General features: G+C 32.4%; 1 protein-coding gene across 1 annotated transcript in view; it reads right to left on the reverse strand.

The window, feature by feature from the left end:
* Nucleotides 1–19717, reverse strand: part of LOC113402133 (uncharacterized) — a 48470-nt gene that overhangs the window by 23001 nt on the left and 5752 nt on the right. Inside the window, exon 2 of the mRNA XM_026642287.2 lies at nucleotides 5797–5854. The gene's annotated coding sequence lies outside the window, so the exon portion shown is untranslated. The remainder of the gene's footprint in view (nucleotides 1–5796; nucleotides 5855–19717) is intronic.

Consider the following 19717-nt stretch of genomic DNA (forward strand, 5'->3'; position numbering starts at 1 on the left):
TGCAATTATTTAATTGCTCTGACGCAAGCTGCTAGCGAAAAGATAAGTATGTATATTATATATGCCTCACAGCTTAAATACTCTGATTAAACGGGTATTTACTTCTACACATAACCGTAATCATCCGTACTTACTCAAAATACAAGCTAGACCAATCTTGTTAAACTATGATATCGAGAGAGTTTTACGTTGATTGGATTAGTAGTTTCTGTGTAATATGGAACATACGAAACAAATAAAACTATCATCCGATCAGCACGTGACTCAAGCGAAGCGTATTTTTAAACGAAAGTACGTGATATTCGATAGCAATTCAAAAAATGTATTTATAGTGTAGCGTCGATTCGTCAAATAAAATGTTAGCGTGTTAAAGTCCCATAAATAACAAAAAAAGAAATTGAAATTGATATTTCATCTGCAGACATCGTGAAAATCGTATATGAGGTGAAGAATATACGGATAGCGTACAAGATTCACAAGTAAGCAGTTTGAATTTACAAAATTTTACATATACAAATTACAAGAATATTAAGGCACTGCTAATCAAGTATAAAAAAAAACGGAACACTTTATCCATTCCTACATATGTATGTCGCACTAACTAAAACAAAAGACAACGCTGTCAACCGCCATCTTTTTTTTTTCAGAGTAAATTAGTATTAGCCCTATAAACATTTTATGTTTAATTATTCAGGATTTACGTTTCAACGTAGGAAAAGTTTCGTTCATAAATCTAATTTGTACAAAATATCATAAAATACGACTCTGTAAATGTATAAATTGTTGAAAAGTTAGACCGTATCTTAGTCGGCATGCGAGTCTGAGTATTCTAATGTATTTGTTGTTAATTTGGCGCGACCTTCCCTCGGTAATTAAGGTAGATACGACTCGAATTCGACGGAAAATTCCTCGCAACGTACATTAAAGCCGACGTCTAAACGCCTAAAGACGTTGAACGCCCATTTACCAGCGCTAGTTGCTCGTAACTTCGAGCTTCACTGGCGTTAATTTTGGGATAAAATGTGGAATTTTTTTAGTAATAACGGAAATACAGTTTGTTTACACTGATTACTAAAATATATAGATATAATAGGATTTTTTTCATACTGTGAGGAGATTTCGAAAAAGGTTATATAACATTCGGGTTTTTGTTCAATAAGAAAAACTTATATTTAAATTTTATTCATAAATAATTTAAATTTTAAATACCTAAATATTTGTTTACGCCATGTTTTATTTTTCTTATAACGTTACATAACAAACGTACCTGCTTGATTGTCTTATTTTCTTGTTCGTCGTGTATCCTTCTGCACTTATAACGACTTATGTATTGACGTACAATAGTACGTATAGAATTAATTTAAGCAACTCGCTAAATATGAGTAATCCTATTGGTTCAAAAATAAAACAGACAAGTTACTAGTAAATAATTATACCAAGCTAAATAATTGAAACGCTTTCATACGCTCACTGAAATAGTATAGTTTTTGGGTTACCACCAGATTTACACAAGTGTGATAAGGTTTCAGACTGATAACTACAGTGAAAAGTGAGTTGTCAATTTGTGTTTAGTGAGTAATAACTCACTGTAAGCTTATATAATTGTGTATGAACCAAAGTATCACAGATTAATGAATTACAGTATGTTAATTTTTTGCATATTAAAATATAAAACGAAATCCATGAAAATGACACAAAATGTATAATTAAAACGTTATGATGCTGTAACGTGTTACATAATCGTAGATCCGCCTTTATTCTACCATTATGACAACTTATCATTTGAACAGATTGCATACAATTATCCGTTTAACCTACTTTAAAAACAACCACAACAAGCAAACGAATTACTTTCTTCGTATGTAAAATTTTAAATAATGCAATATTTTTGGAAAAAACATACAATTCAAAACCTTATTTCCATGACTTAAGTTACACAATAGCGTACACTGATCCGTGACGCCATTAATTTTTTTGGGTGCGCGTGATTCGCTCCGATCCACATGAGGTGGAGCATTATCATATCAATAGGGCTGTCACTAGGATAGGTGTGTCTTGTGCATCGAACCTATAAATGGCTCAATTGTATTTTCATACTGAAAATTAAAATGCAGTATCGTATAATATTATTGAAGCTAATGTAAGTATTTTTTATTTGTGGTAAAATTAGATGACGAAGGACAAATAAATGTAATACAATTAATACTTGTTCGAAAATATGTTACTTAATTCGAAATTATGAAAGTGAAATTGACAGGACACTTGGTTTTTGGCAACCCTGTGTTTGACGTGGAACCGTTCCGTATCGTTTGTACTTAACTTAAACCTTACTGTTTTCTAAAATGTATCGTTAAGATGGAAAGCGTGTTTTTGTATTGTTTTTATTCCATATAAGTTTCACTGAAAAATGCTATATACCTTACTTATATGTAAATATATTATAAAATATTTTAATTATTATTCCATAGTTGGCTGACTTCGTTACAAGACGTTATTTAGTATTGTCATCGCCAGTCAAAAAGTGAAGAAATATAAGTTAAATATGGATGCAGTATGGATGACAGCCATTCTCAAAAGAGTGGATTGCGCAATATGTGCAAACACTGATTAATTATTTTCTATCTCACTCATCACAATCAGATGGGACGGAAATCCAACACGATAGTTGATAGGCGATGGAGCATCTTTCCGCCATGCTTGGAAGCGAGATCTGCTGAACGGAGACGGTCTCTTTCTGAGAAAACGTTATGTTCCAGAAGGAGGCCGCGGATCGTGGGGGTGACTCAGCTGACTCGCCTCGTTGATGCCAACCTAACTATATCATAATAAAAAACCTTATCCATATGAACTATGAGTGATAGCGAACTAAAAATAAGACTTCGATTTTAAGTCTACATAATCATTTATAGGCCAGTTAAGTTCTTCAATTGTGATACATTCGAGTATCCAATATTCATATGCTTTCAGACCACTTCACAGTTTCAAGGTATCGATGACAAAAGTATAACGACGGTTTCAGAAAATACACGTACATATTTCGTCTTCGTAAAGGGCATTCAAACAATAGGCCATTGTTCCTGAAGTCTATCCTTGAGAAGCTATCAACGAAGCGTATGAAGTATCGTGACTATTCAAATATTCGTAGAAAAATACTTATTAATATTGTAACGGCGAAAGTATTTCTTGGTTTGTCAATATTTCGCGAGGTATAGGTAAGAGGAACGAGTGTGATTCTTAGCATAGGTTTAGTTTTAATCTTAAATTTGAGATATTCGTACACATTATTTTGAAAAAAATATATGAGCGCAAGGCTACGGCTAAATATTGTCACTTAATTTTTAGGTGACAATATTTCCAAGCATTAGCGAAGATTTGCCGCTGACAGTTTACGTCATTGGTGATTTAAATTTCGTAATAGCGAGTGATTTTCGTAATTGAGACCATTAGCAGTCTCGCTATTCTTACTTCAAAAAATCTACCAGCGATTCTCGAAACAAACACCTTCACACGTTCTTAAGAAGAACCGACAAAATTAACTCAGCTTGATTATTTTTTCTCATCGATAATTTAGTTTGCTATAAAATCCAATAACCTTAGCAAAATATTACTCGAAAAGGCCTAAAGGCGATCATTTACATCCCAAGGTGTTATTATGTAAAAATTAGATAGTTAAGTTTCGCAGATTAGATTGCATTTAGATAAGAGTAAATAATTTGGTACGTAATTATAGAAATGAACAAAATCTTAATTATTTAAATTTATTTTAATATATTTGTAATAATAGTAAAAACGGTTACAGCTATAGCTAAATATATATTTAATATTGATCATCTATACTAATGAAATTAATGCGAAAGTAACTTTGTCTGTTTGTCTGTAACTCTTTCACGGCCAAACCACTGGATCGAATTTGGTGAAAATTGCTATTGGTACTTTTTTATTCCTAAAACCTGCTGACCAACTCATAAAACTCGAACGAAGCGACGACTAATAATCTATATGTCCAAATTATATGTCACGAGAAAATGTAAGTACCGAGAGTTTATACTAAATTTAGCTAGATTGCAAACGCCGTACCACGGATCAATTTTAGTTGAATTATAAACGTACCAACATACTCTAATCTAAAAGGTTATAAATTATCTAAATTGTATGCGGTTTGCTGTAAATTCAAAATTTATGCAACGTTCAAAATTTTCCGTGAATTAATAATTTCCCTAGATTTATTTTAAGCTAACACTAAAATCCAATATTCCTCGTAAATTTCCCGTACAATATTTAAGCCACTTTAGTATCCGTTGAATAGAAAACGAGGACTTCCAGATATATTAATTTCTATATGACTGCAAGCATAAATTACAGTAAAATTGTGACCATAAAAAAGGATGCACAAAAATAATAAGTAGATACAATTTTTTGCTATCCAGTTTTTGAAAAGCTAATCAAAATCAAATGAACTTACTTGGCTTCGCTAATGGCCATTGGCCGGTTGCAGCCGATGGCGTTATTAACGACCAATAAGCGATCAGACTAAAGCCAAATAAATACTCAGAGATTAATTAGTGTTATACTTTTCATATGTAAATTTTTGCCTATAAAGTTACTAAAATAACGTTTTAAAATTAATAAAAGCAAAGATCACGATTTATTTTTGAAATGACAGTACTTATGTTACAACGACCACTTTCAAGAGGGCTTTATCAATCGAGGAGACCGATTAGAAACCTCAAAGGCCCTTAAGGCTTTCAAAGGACGGATATATCTGTATATTCTTGCACATTTATGTCTGTGGATAGTAAGCTTTCAAGATTAACAATGAATGGCTGAGCGCAACGTCTAATGGTATTTTTAATGGCGACTGCAACTTAACAATTTATTTTATCAGATTTTTCGGATGTCATTTTTGCATGTAACATTAAATTATTTTCAAATAAATATAAAATTAATTGTTATCATATTTATAGTAGATAAAGTATATTTACATTGTTTATAAATAACCAGTTTACTCACACATACTAGCCGAACCTGCATCTTTACCCGCGAAAATTTATAAAACTTTAACTATGGTACAAAAATCGTCACCTACGACTTTCCTCGGGACTCAAACTATCTCCATAACAAATTTTATCTAAAGTTTAAGCGTAAAGCAGCGTTAAGGTAGCAGAGTTACTTTCGCATTTTAATATTAGTTTAGATTTCTACATCATTGGTGGTAGAGCTTTATGCAAACCTGTGTCTGCATATAATTTGGCAATCTCGGTTCAAACACCAGCGTTATTACGGGCGCAAGGGACTTATTACCTACAATCTAATAGTTAGCAATGCTTTAAGGACGAAGGAAACTATTAACCCTTAAATTAAATTAGCTGGAACTAAGAGGCCTCTTCTCGTTGTAAATAAATAAACATAATAATACTAACGGATCTCAATGACTAAAAATGACTTCTCATATTTTAAGCTCAGGTTTAAAAGGATATCGAAACTCTAGAGGACGGCAATTTGTAATTAATGGGGGCAACACAATCTCTCAAATTGTAAACGTCCCTGTTTGTCCTTGTGCTACTTAAAAGAGTTTTCGTAATTCAAACAAAATGCAGAGTAATGTTTGACAAAATAAATGTATGACTGAAATTATGTATATGACGGGTCGATGGTCGATGGTCTAATGGCAGAAGGAGATAAAAGGTCAATCGGCCTTGAATTGACGCCACCGACTGAGATCTAAGAAAATATTAATATAATATCGTTCAATTCAGTAACACATTTATAAAGTAAAAGTTTTTTTGAAATACGTACCGATTACGTCGGCCGGTGATTCACCTTCGAATCATAAGTCAATCGGATGTTGCCACACCTGAAACAAAATATTACAAAAAATAAATATAATTGCAATTTAAAATTGATAAATCATTTGTATTTAATATTTAATGATTCGGATAAAATAATTCGGAATACTAAATATTATCGGATGAATTAATTACAATCAATTATATCTTATAAAATAAATTCGGTTAATTTCATTTAAATATAAATCGTTGCATAAAATTCTCAATGGTTTCGAAAATTTACATGCCTTTAGATGATGGAAGGAAAAATATATTCTTGGTCAAGCCCGTCTGGGTATGTACCACCCAGTCATCGGATATTCTACCGCCAAACAGCAGTACTCAGTATTGTTGTGTTCCGGTTTGAAGGGTGAGTGACCCAGTGAAACTACAGGCACTAGAACCATAACATCTTAGTTCCCAAGGTTGGTGTCGCATTGGCGATGAAAGGAATGGTTAATATTTCTTACAGCGCCATTGTCTATGGCCGATGGTGACCACTTACATCATCAAGTGGCCCATTTGCTCGTTGGCCAATCTAAAAATCATAAAAATAAACAGATGGGAAATATTTTAATTAATTTCAAGGTAGTCAAGAATATGTCAAAAAAAAATTCTTTATAGATAATATAAGTTTTGTTTAGGCTAGGAACAGTCCACAACGTTCTCTTTTTCTGAATGTTAAATCGATCATGCCTGCGGGACAGAACGATTCCTACTGTTGTTTGCTTTACAAATCATACGCTACCTACCTTTATTAAATACGAAATTTCCGGATTATAAAAACACAAGTCTTTTTTTCCTTTTATTAAACTTTGTTATAAATCGTACACGTGTTTTTAATATAAAATTTAATTTGTAATCGTGACATTGAACACAAATGATTTCCTCATCGGTGAGTTAAGGATCCTGTTCGAGTTTACACTTGAGAATGAATATTGGTCAATGATAATGGACGTTTATAAACATACATTTGTTTGGAAATGGCATAATAGGGCATGTTTACAAGCTTAGAAATACAGATCGAACCTATTATTATTATATTACATTATTATTTTAGTATTGTATACATAAGTTATGAGAAATAAATAAGAATACATAAGGACAATTTCGTAGCGAGTATTAAAACAGGGAAATATTAATAGGGACGAGAGACTCAGCCATGAAAAGAGATCTCATAAGATATTACTGCTGAGGGAGAATTACAAAGAAACATTACTACTTGACTTAGATCTATGTTTTAAGACACGGACCGAGGTTAATGACCCCAAACAACGTCCAGAGTCCGATCTCTGAGCTTGCGTTTTGTAAGCTACAAAAGGAATTTATACTACTATCCTCTTATAGGTTTAACAGGACTCGGGACGCCTGTGATTGGCTAATAAATCTAATATACCGCTACGCGTATTAAATTTGCGATCAGGAGATTAGACGTTACGAGTGCTTATCACACATCGTGTGTACAATGTTAAGTAGCTTGAGAGCTTAAGTGAAAACATAGGTAAATACGTAAAATACTTTTTATTCGTCTATTCGTTATTCTATATATAGTAAGTAGCAAAATTCGGCAGATGTCCTGCCTGTATAAATACGTACATATACCAGTTGACAACGTGATCGATTGAACGATATAAAGGTTGAAAGGCTGCACGATATTTTATTACAACCAAGTTGATTGTATTATTATATATGAGAAAATAATTATATATGATTTGTGTTAATGTTTGGAATATTTAACGTAAATCTATCACTCTAAATAATTCGATAAGCGTCATGTAAAAAAATACATAAACAAATAAGGCGATTTGTTATACTACACGAGATGATGTAAAGGCGCGGAATTAGTATGTTTTACTTGGTAAGCCCGCCTGGCCGACTAACAGCAATATTTAGTATCTTTGTGATCCAGTTTGATCCGGTTTGAGTGAGCCAGTGTAACTACAGGCACGAGGGATATAAAGTCTTATTTCCCAAAGTTGGTGGCGCATTGGCGCCAATGTCTATAGGCGGTGGTGACTATTTAACTATAAATTTGCATGTAAAAATAGTAATCATTTCAATTTAACTATTTCATGAACGAAGTTATTCTATCTTCATTCGAACCGGTGTTAGCTTGATAATTAATTCAACTTGACAATTTGTTTCATTGTGCGTTGTCTTTTACTAATATTATGCATGCGAAAGTTACTGTGTCTTTCTGTCTGTTACGCTTTTCCGCCCCAATGAGTGAACCGAATTTGATAGCAAGCTTTAACTGCAAGGAAAGAAATAGACTTTCTTATACTTAACATCTGCGGTCGACAACTAGTATGTCATATTCTTAGACATATCTAAATCCTCTGAAAGATTAACAGCTAAAACGTTTCGTAACGAATAATGAAATCGATTTCTTATGACTTATTGTTTTTGTCGCTACGCCCTTCATTAGCTATCCAGTACGACCTTGGGTTTAGAAAGGCTTCAGACGCAAGAGCTAGTAATCTAAGCCTGTCTAATTTTTATAGACACTGAGACAAGTTGAATGCTATTATTAGTGATAATTTTGTTGAATACAACTCGTTACACTGACAAAGTAATTGCAGATTTAAATAACGTTGGAATTAGATCAATGCGAAAAGTCTGCGATCATTTTACTTGTCAGTGTTATTATTTAAATAATGTTATACATTTTGTTATTTGCTATCTCTTTTTAACCGCATAGATAAGAAAGAAATAACAACATTGAAACAGTTGTAAATTACTTTTTTTCAGAAATAAAATAAAACAAAAAGCATATTATAATAAGCGTTGTATTTTATTCTCTTTAAAGCGATTACTGTTAATTATCAATATCTAAAAAGGCTTAATGTGTACAGAATGAAGTGTTACTAATGTTACCAGTATGAAAACCTTTTAGCTGGCGACGGCTTACAATATGGAGAGACTCCAAAGTATTAATTGATTTAGATGGGAAATAAAATCAACGTAAAACATAAATACCAATAATATCTCGCTAATTAGCACCTGTAGAAATGCTAATATTACATTAATTGTTTAATTAAATTAAATTTGGAATTCACGTGACCATAAAATCACGTGAGCAATAAAAATCTTGATACAATTGTATCTAATTATACTTATACATATATATATGTATGTTATTTAAATATATTTTTATTTAATTGTAATGCATTTATATATATTATTTTTATCTATGCTATTGTAAGCCGACTTTTATTTAATGTTTTAAATTATTATTTTTATATTTTTATTAACAATAAAATATTATTGACTTCCGGTAATTTTATTTTGTGAATGGCAACGAAAACGTGTGCGGGAAAAGAGGGTACGGTAATTTGATTCATTCGGTTTTGAGCGTTGAAGGAAAAACAAAAAAAAAATGAAAACAGAGAAATATAAAGACAGTGATTGTGATCATTACGGAGTTTTATTTTGGATATATTTTGTTAAGTTTACACTATGTACAAGCCTAACATTTTTTTACCTCTGTTTCTTTCCTCTACCTTAAGGTTGCCTGGAAGAGATCGCTTTAACACTAAGGCCGTCTCTTGTGCATCTTTTTTGAATTGGGGCACAATAAAGATTATTTTGATTTTTTTTTTATTAAGATAATAATAAAGCCAATGGATTTTTTACAAACGGTAAGATAAAAACCCTTTTAATGTGGTAACGTATGACGATGAACGTTTATAAGTAATATAGTATTATAACATACGTATGCTGATATTTATAAGAAGTTCAGCTGTTTTTATCGACAATTTAGGAATAACTTAGCGAGGTCCATGGAGTCTAGATTTAATATGACTACTCTTGATGATATACTAACGAATAGTAGTCTAATTTGAACGTATACATAAGTATTCATACACATCAATGTGTCAAAATTAGTGCATTATTTTATGTAATGTCTTTGTAAGTTTTTTTTTAATTACTTTAACTTAATTGTAATTTAAAAAAATCTAGCTCTAGATTAAATTTTGTTCCTCTATCAATAAGTTCGGAAATGTTTGATTAACATTTATATTATATAAGATTATAATTTTATAGCCTATTATATATGTTTTCACCTAAAGCAGGTAGAAGTTATTATATCGTAGTGAAACCATGAATACAAGTACAGTTTTGATAACGATGCGGAAGGCAAGATGTTAAACAAACAAGCGCGCTATAAGAACCGAGCATTTGCATTGAAACTGTTATCGGGTCGTTGCTCATAAATCACAAAAACCTTTTTCTATTTATTCCCTCCATAATTTTCCTCGCGCTCGCTTAATATCCGGTACTACAGATTAAGAGCCTGTCTTGCATCCGGCCGATAACAGATTTCCCATCAGAGACTAAAAGCGAAACTGTTACTTAAAATAATACACGATAAGACTTTACACGTATTACAAATTTATTTCTGATATATTATAAAACCAGAAGCATGAGATCGCCTAAAACAGTTCCCTTTCAACTGACAATTTACGAACAAAATAAAACGACTTTAAATTTTTCGACGTAAAAATTTTCGGACTTTTAACACTGGATTTATTCTGGCATTCTGCCATTAAATTTCACGAAATTGATCACGATCAAGGAGGTAACCTCGCTTAGTTCGTGTAGAGTAGATGAAACGATTAAAAACTTACGAGTGAGAAGGTTATTCTTCTATTTTCTGTACTGATTTCTACCAATATTTTATTGGTGTACATTTATAGTTCCTTATGGATGATTCCAGTTTCATTACTCTTATAATAAATACGAAAAAAAAGGAGCCTTAGAACTTATTTATTCCTGAATATTTCTTCAATTGTTTCCAACTAAAAATCATATTAGGTAATGTTAAAGGTTACTGTTGTCTACATCTCATACATCAATCTTAAAATAGTTTGCGAAAACTACGCAGACGCACTATTTCTATAGTTGTTGACTCATCAGAAATGAGTATATGGAGGAGGTCAAGCGCGTATAAGTTGAGGTAAAACGATCATTTGTAAACGTAGAGCGATGATTCACAGGAATTTCCTTTTTGGTAATAATTAAAATTCTGCAATGTCATTACTCTGAACATTGTAAGGTTTTAAAGGACAAGCTCACCTCTATATAGTAAAAACTTTGCGAATTATTAAAAATATATATTACTCCAGAATTTATGTGGATACAGGTTTGGTTTTATGTTTTTTTTTTTTTTATATTAATATGTATATTATTCGGAAAAGTTCATAGCAAACCACCGACCCGCATTGAAATAGCTCTATATATTCGCCGAGAAAGCTCTTTTGCCAAGAGCTACAGTACAGCAGGAACATTTTCAGCCCATTATTTTACATTTGTACATAGTACGAGCGTTCCATTTCAAGCTACGTATGATTAAATTGTATGAACTTCATATAGTCCAAGAGTCAGTGATCGGCAGACTTACGGTATAGTAGCAAGCTCCATATTACTGCCAGGTATACTGCTTCACCTGCTGTTGATGAAATGGAGGTTCACTATTCCCATCGAGGGTTCCTTTGAGCGTGCAATGGAGTCGAAAAGCATAAAAATTGACTTTCAAAACGTGATCGCAGCAAGTCTGCCCTTTTGATATTTTAAAATATATAGAAAACTTCAATGGCAGACACTTACTCCGGTTCCATCTATATTTTTTATAATTTCAAAGCTACTTAAATTTGACAAAAATTTACGTTATTTCAGCAAGGCTGAAATTTATATATATTATGTATATTATTATATATTATATTCTCAGTCGTGCTAATAAAGGTGCATGATACCGATATACTCGTGATGAGGCTTGGTAATATGCATAAGTTGAAAAATACTTCTTCGCGTATCTGGATGCAGATAGGAATAGGTAATAATAAAAGAGCAATAGGTGTCACAAAAAATTACGAACATCTAGGCGAACTAACCTGTAGAAGTTTACTTGGCTTCCATGCTTTCACTGGATGCGATTATAATCCTTCATTTTATAATAAAGGAAAAAAGAGGCCTTACTCTTTATTAAAAAAGAACACCGGTCAATGGGAATAGTGAACCTCCATTTCACCAACAGCAGGTGAAGGTCTATACCTGGCAGTAATATGGAGCTTGCTACTATACCGTAAGCCTGCCGATCACTGGCTCTCAGTCAATAGGCTAGGAGAATGTATTTATTTCACGATATTAAAAATAACAATATGTTTTTATCAAGTTTCAGTGTTACCGTAATCTAATACACAGCCGTTGGGGTCTTGTGAGGTCGTTTAATCGGAGTGTAACCGATATCCAGTACAATGTACACTGTTTGACTGACTATTGCAACACACTATCGCATGACGGCACAACAATACCAAACAGACGCAACTTTAATTATACGCAAAGTTAAATCGGATACGTTCAAAAATGAACCGTATGCGTGCAAATTTAAGATTGGGTGACGAAAATTTAGGATGTGTATTTTTTTTTGCAGAGGCCTCTGTCATTAGGGAGCGGTGTGCATGACAGATTAAGGCCGAGCATTGTGTGTCGTATACGGATGAAGTTGGACGGTTTCAGTCCTTTTGTAATCATTTTCTGAGTTATCAAATGGCTGTTTCTTACCATTTAGGTAAAGTTTACTATTTCTATAAATATTTAAAGTTCAGCCGCGTCTTTATTGTTAATGTTACTTTTCATAATATTATCTTAGCTCGTATCTAGGTTCTAAACAACCTAAATAAAATAACATAGCAAATGGTATTGACGTATCGTTTTGATGAGGAAATTAAAGACCGCCGCAATGAAGTAGTGTGTTAGATTGTTTATGAACTTAAACATAAACTTCGAATCATTTCGAATAAAAAACATCTTGTTTGGACACGACTAATTTTGTTAATGAATCACAGGACGCATTATGGTACAAGACTATATATCAGAGAATATACAACCAGAACAAAGGAAATAAACAATCTTATGCTTGTTGAATCATCGTCCTTGTGTCTGTTGAAAACTAACATACAGGCATCAATTCTGAGGAAGTTCTTTATGTTATCTTATTTTAATAGAACCAACAACAGATTATTTTTTCGATATGTATTTTTATGAAACAGCCTCAGATTACAAGGTTAATTTAATTCCACTTAGAAGCACAGCACATTACGTTGAGCCGTAGTAGTAAAAAACTCTAGTGCGATGACATTTACTTAAATATCCAGCTAACGAGTGTCTAATGCGCTTCTTAACGAGTTCATCTGCATTGCAAATCCAAGGAGCCTCATTAGAATGAGTGCTGTCTGCTGAGACGTGAAGTGCACGACTACATCGTTACAATATTATGTTCGTAAATAATCACAATCAAGGACAATGTTCAAAGTGGCCAAGGATCCTTTCTGAAGGTTTGGGTTAAGTACATTTTTTATCTTAGCTGAATAGTGCCTGGTCTGTTTTCTTACAGGATCACAGATCCCAAAAGACCTGGGCTTTTCCTCAGTAGCCACTAAAAAGCTAATATATTTTTCTATAAATAATTTTTCAGTTCGAAGTTTGGAAGTCGGCTGAGTTAATAAAAGACAGGCTACATCATGACCGTATTTCATGAAACTTTATTTATATATAATTTATTGCACTTAATGTGGAGAACAGATGACATCAGAGTAACAGAAAATAAATTTTCAAAGGTAAAAACGGTACGCAAAGGCGGTCTTATAGCAAAATTTAATGGACAAACTTTGGTGAAAGAATTTTGAATGAATGAATGAAAGTATATGCATTGCTTCGCTACTGAAATACAATCCACAGATAAAACAAAGAAGGAAGCCTTGGAGTTTCCAAATTTATTTAACTTCACTCGTGAATGTCTAGATCAAGTCCAGCAAGTTAACTTGAACCAATTTCACCCTAACGATTTTAATTTTGACTAATTTGGTGCGATTTAAAGATTTCGACCTGACGATTTAGAACTTCTAAAAAGAGCAAAACCGCGGGATACAACTAATTTTCAAAACGAAGAGGTTTTATGCATTGTCGTAAACATCAAAACATTAAAGTAAGTAAATAACCAGTAGTTAGAATAATTTCTGAGGCCTAAAAAGCGAATTGATCGTTATGAACTCAATTCCATTACATCAAGGTTATTTCGACTTTTACGAGATCACAATAGTTTACATTGGGCTGAAGGAAATGACAGTCGTACGAAAATTAATCACCGTCTATCCTCGAACTTTTTACCGATAAAGGAGGTTATATATTTTTATGTGGACAAATCAACGTGGTCTAAGACTTCAATTGTTTCATAAACACAAATAAATAAATATTAACGCATAATTTATAATATCACGTAACAAATGTTGCATGTACGAGTTTAGCCTAATCAATTTAGACAATAACAAATTATATAAGGATTATATATAATTCGCACATAATGAAATGATGCAAATTCCAGGTATCCCTACAGAAAAAATATTATATATACATATATAATTAATAAATGCATTTATTTTACAATAAACACGTTATTCCTTTTACAACAACCCACTATTTTGACGGTTTAATTTTTTTTTTTTTAAATATTCTAAATTACTCACTCACTCACACTTACTCTTACTCTGTCTGTCTGTTGCTCTTTCAGGGCGAAACCATCGAAGCGAATTTGTTGAAATTTGATATGAGGCAAGTTTAAACCAAAAAGGACATACAGGGGCTATTCGCGCAATCTGTAACCCAGGAGCTAAAGAATCATTAAGGCATAAATTTAAAGAAATTAAGATATTAACTGTTGCTTCTCAATATATATTCTTTAATGTTATGTTGGTGTTGGTTTTATGAGAAAATGTGATACTCATAGCATTGGTACAAGGAACAAAAACTTGTTAATCCTGTTAGTCGACTGCATAGACAGTAACTCTTTTGTGGGCAATGTATACGGTTTTACAACAGGATCACAGAAAGCGTTCAAAATGCCTCTGTTGCCAAATTTAAAAAAAATGTTAAGGAACGCTTGTGTGCAAAATGTTATTTATACAATTATTGAGTTTATGATTGATAGCACATTTTGGGAATGAAACGATCGCCTGGAAATTTCTATAATGTATATAATTAATAAAATTGACAAAAAAAAGAAAGACCCTCTGAGTTTCTTTCGCCGGTTCTTCTCAGGTCAGAGTATTTGCTTTTCAGAACCGGTGGTAGTGTTTAATTTGACTATCAAGTGTAATGCAGAAGCATTAATAAAGGATATTGAATAAAGGAGTTTGAGTTTGAGCTTAACACGTGACGACTAATCCCGAAAACACGAGCGAAGCATTAGGTGACAGTTTATATGTGGATATAGTTCCATTTTGCGTCTGTTGCATAAAATTGGTCTCTCTCTAATATAATCGGTCACAACTGACAAGAGTAGTGTCAAATGGACTCGACGGGCGAATCCAAACCGAAATTATCCTTGACAGGAGAGGCTTGGCCCATTAATGTTACTATATCGGTTTCGCTCACGAATGCTAATTACGACGCGTCGTTCAAACGCGTTCGAATAACAGGAAATACTTTAACGGCTCGTTTATTGTAACGCGAAAACAATCGTCACAGGTGTAAAATAACGTTTCGTTAACTATAGATACCGGGTGTAACTAATTTAAATATTTTGTTTCTCTTCAAATGTACGTGCCAAATGTTACCGAACTGCCTATTTACTGTTACAATAAGTCTTCAATATAGGTCATTGAACTATGATATAATAACTTATATAGACATCTAAATCTTAAAACTAATATGATTTAATGTGTATATAATTGAGAATGTTAACTATTTTTAATGATTAATAATATTTGATAAACATTACAAAATATATCAATCGAAGCAAACATCCTCATTATCCTTTACGATTCTTTTGTTATTTATTAATTGAAATTGTCCAAGGTTATAAACATTCGTCCAAAAACCAAATATGAAACCTTTTTTTTGGGTTTAATGCTTGTATAACAATGTCAATATAAAAAAAAAAAAAACATATATGTCCAAGTCGAGCTATCCGCGCAACGGTACCGAGACGAGACCGGTATAAATATTTGTTTTACCAATACAAATGTCGGCTGTGGCAAACGAACTCGTGACCTTATGTGAATACATTATAGGAGATTGCACCCGTCCCACCGAGGAAGGTAGTAATGCCTCAACAAAATAAGAATGAAGTTGATGAAGAGATAGTGTGATTGAGAATATAGGTATAGGACTCTTAACATATGTACGTACGAGTATCGATAGGATACTGTTTATGTAAGAGCCGAGATGGCCCAGTGGTTAGAACGCGTACATCTTAACCAATGATTGCGGGTTCAAACCCAGGCAAGCACCACCGAATTTTCGGTGAAGGAAAACATCGTGAGGAAGCCTGCATGTGTCTAATTTTAACGAAATTCTGCCACATATGAATCCACCAACCCGCATTGGAGCTGTGTGGTGGAATATGCTCTTAACCTTCTCTTCAAAGGGAGAGGAGGCCTTAGCCAAGTAGTGAGAATTTTACAGGCTGTTACTATTATATTATTATACTGTTCATGTACGATATTGATTGATAAACGTCTAAAACAAACCACAAAAAAAAAGTTTTTAGCATATTTATGTTTTTCGGTTTTTCTTCTACTCATCTCAATCTCTAGACACTTTTCAATTGACCTTCCTCCTACACTCGTCACCTCTCACACAGTCATCATTTGCTATCCCTATTCGCTCACAACAAACTTCACGTAATCCGAAATTCATTTACAACATACATAACTGAATGTGATTTAGTTTTTTTTTTTTTTACTTTAACTAATCCTACTAATACAAGGTCTCTTGATTTAGTCAATGCCTTTGCGCATCGGTTAGTCATTCGTAATAAAAAAAAAAAAATCTCGGTGGAATGCATTCGACTTTCATCCGTCACAAAAAAAAAACAAATATAACAAATATGTATATAAATATATTGTACAAAGCATTTCATATTTGGAGCACTGCGACCACGCTGACAATAATTAAAAAAAAAAACAATTTGACATGCATGGTTGAAAATAAAACAAATAATGTGATTAACTTTGTTAGTGATAAGGTTTTATGTGTTCCATATATACTATGTTTAAAAGAAAATCCATTCCAATTCAAACATAATGACATTCTGGCTATGAAATCGATTTTTTATACGCTTCTGAATATATTTTATGTTTTGCGTACATTTTGCATAATCCAATGAAACCGACTATCTATGTAAATATTTTAATCGACATAACAGAAATCGAATAAGCTTAGATGTGCGCAATCATACAGTCACGGAATCTGTTTGAAATTTTTTTTCTTAATGAAATCATATATCATTTTTTAAGTAACGATAAAACTAATTTAGGTTATGTAGAAATAAATACGAAAGTTTGTATGTTTCGTACTCAATCACGATTATACGCTTCGACGAATTCAAATTAAATTTAGAAAACAATCAATTTTCTTTTTTAAATTTAATAAAAAAAAATCTCAGAGGTAGTTAGTTTAATGACTTAGGCCTTTCATTTATATCATATGTTGCAGTTAAACTTAAGCCTAGGTGCTAAATAATAATGCACAAATAAATAATGAATACATTTCGTAATCGTAAAATTAATGATATTACGTGAAATCAGAGACATATCGTAATATGTGTCCTTTCGCAAAAAACATTCTTAATTTATTCAAACTGATGAATGTATAACATCTTTTAAACATGTCTGGTGTTACGTGCGTGCCAAATCAAATAGGCATTTTCGCGTTAAAATAAAACATTCCATTGCTCCGCCTATGTTTGGCTTCGGTTCAAAGCACGCATTCGCAATGTCAATGACACTCTAAGAACTATATGCAATTAAATCTAGAATACTCAATTCGGTTAAATTAAAAGATTACTGGTAATTATACCATTGTTCGTACAACGTTTTGTGTTTTGTTTTAACGTACGAGAAAATACAATTTTTATAAATATAAACTTTTATTGGCTAACTGAGAGATGTATTGTTTATATGACCGATATACATGTAAAAATATTGGACGGATTTAGTCCAGTGGCCTAATTACTGATGTGGTTAGTCGACGTCAAGTCATACAGGATACATATATATTTTTTTCTTTAAAATAGTTCGGCTGACTGGCAAATAGGTCACCTGGTAGTAAGTTAATCATTTTATTTTTCTTACAATAAGCATCGCAATAAATATACAATTCCGCACACATTTTTAACTTTGCTGAATCTATATCAAGTCATTTGTAAAAAATACATTGGTAAAGAAGGCATATTATTCGATACAAGGTTATATTGATGATAAAAAAGCGTGGAGTTAATGCTTGTTGACTTCCACGCAGGAGACATAACATACATATATAATTGTATTTAACTAACATGACTGTATTTTCAGATGTTGAAAAAGAGTAACTACTGAGTTTATTGCCGGTTCTTCTCGGTAGAATCTACATTCCGAACTGGTGGTAGCTTTACTTTAAATAGTTTGTTAAATGACGATTCAAAAGTGCTTGTAAAAGCCTATTTGAATAAAGTATATTTTGATTTGTTTGGATTAACTATGCCTTACATTTACATTTCAATGCGCAACCAACGATGGGTAATAATATTTTGAACGAAAACTGAGTAACGTGGTCAAGGAAGTGACGTCACCTTTCAGACGTAGTAAAAAACAGGTGCATCCATCTTGGGTTGTCACGACGGAAAAAAAATTGAACTGTCAGTTGCGTTCTTGATGAATGTTATAGAATTTTTTTGTACATAAGTAAAACTTAGTTAATTAGTGTCCGTCAATATTTATTTTAAGTATTTTATTTAATGGTCGATTATAATATACATATGTATTGTTTAATAGTTTTTGACGAACTTTAGTGTCATGGTCTAGAGTAATGCTTTAATAAATATCTTTAAATAGCACTATAATATCCGACTCCAGAATCTTTCGTCGCTTACATTATCAATTTGATTGATTCCCAGATAATACTGTTTCGACTGTTGGTTGGAATGAACAAAGAAAATGTTTTAGCCTGAATTTAAACAATGGTCTTCTCAAAGATTATTCCCGACAATACAATACCCTTTCCATTTCGAGTATAACTTTATGCACCAAATCTTCGACTAATGCTGATAAATTTGGTTGAATAAAAAGCAATTTGGAATGGAATAATAGAAGTATACTAATAAGTTTTGTACGCTAGATCTTTCGTTTTTTTTAAATATAATTAATACCCAACAGCATTTAGGATGTATGTAGCTTTCTACTTAGCTATGTAAATAATTGTAAAAAAAGTAACTTAATGCTTTATGAACACGGCCTATCACAATAATACGTATGAGAATGATATTGATATTAATATTTTAATGAAATATTGCAGATACCTTAACTAGAGCGAAAATAATATTAACTAAAATGTCGTTTATGCAAATTATTTTTTATTAATATATCAAGTTTCTAGCGACTCGACCCGGCTTCGTAGTGTAACTTATTTATAAGGATATTTTTTTTCTGTTTGAACGTATTTTTTGGTTGCACATAATTTGGAATCAGTGATAACAGATGTTCTGTTTTAAGAGGTATTTCCTACAGACTTTTTTTTAATTGTGATAGGTAGACTTATTTGCATAATGTAAATATAATTTATAGCACTCAGGAATAATGAAGCTTTCGACCAGTGTTTTTTTTTTAAATGGTACATTCGACCTGAGATTACCTGCACCATATAAACAAATATGCCGAGATGACCCAGTGGTTAGAATGCGTGCATTTTAGCTGATGATTCAAACCTAGGTCAGCAAAGTTAAAGTGTTTATAATTCGTCTCGTGATCAGCGGTGAAGAACATCGTGAGGAAACTTGCATGTGTCTAATTTCAATTAAATTCTGCAATTCATTATCGACCTGCATTGGAGCAGCGTGTGTGAATAAGCTCCAAACC

The sequence above is a fragment of the Vanessa tameamea genome, chromosome 2, assembly GCF_037043105.1.
Source record: "Vanessa tameamea isolate UH-Manoa-2023 chromosome 2, ilVanTame1 primary haplotype, whole genome shotgun sequence".
Classification (NCBI taxonomy): Eukaryota; Metazoa; Arthropoda; class Insecta; order Lepidoptera; family Nymphalidae; genus Vanessa; species Vanessa tameamea.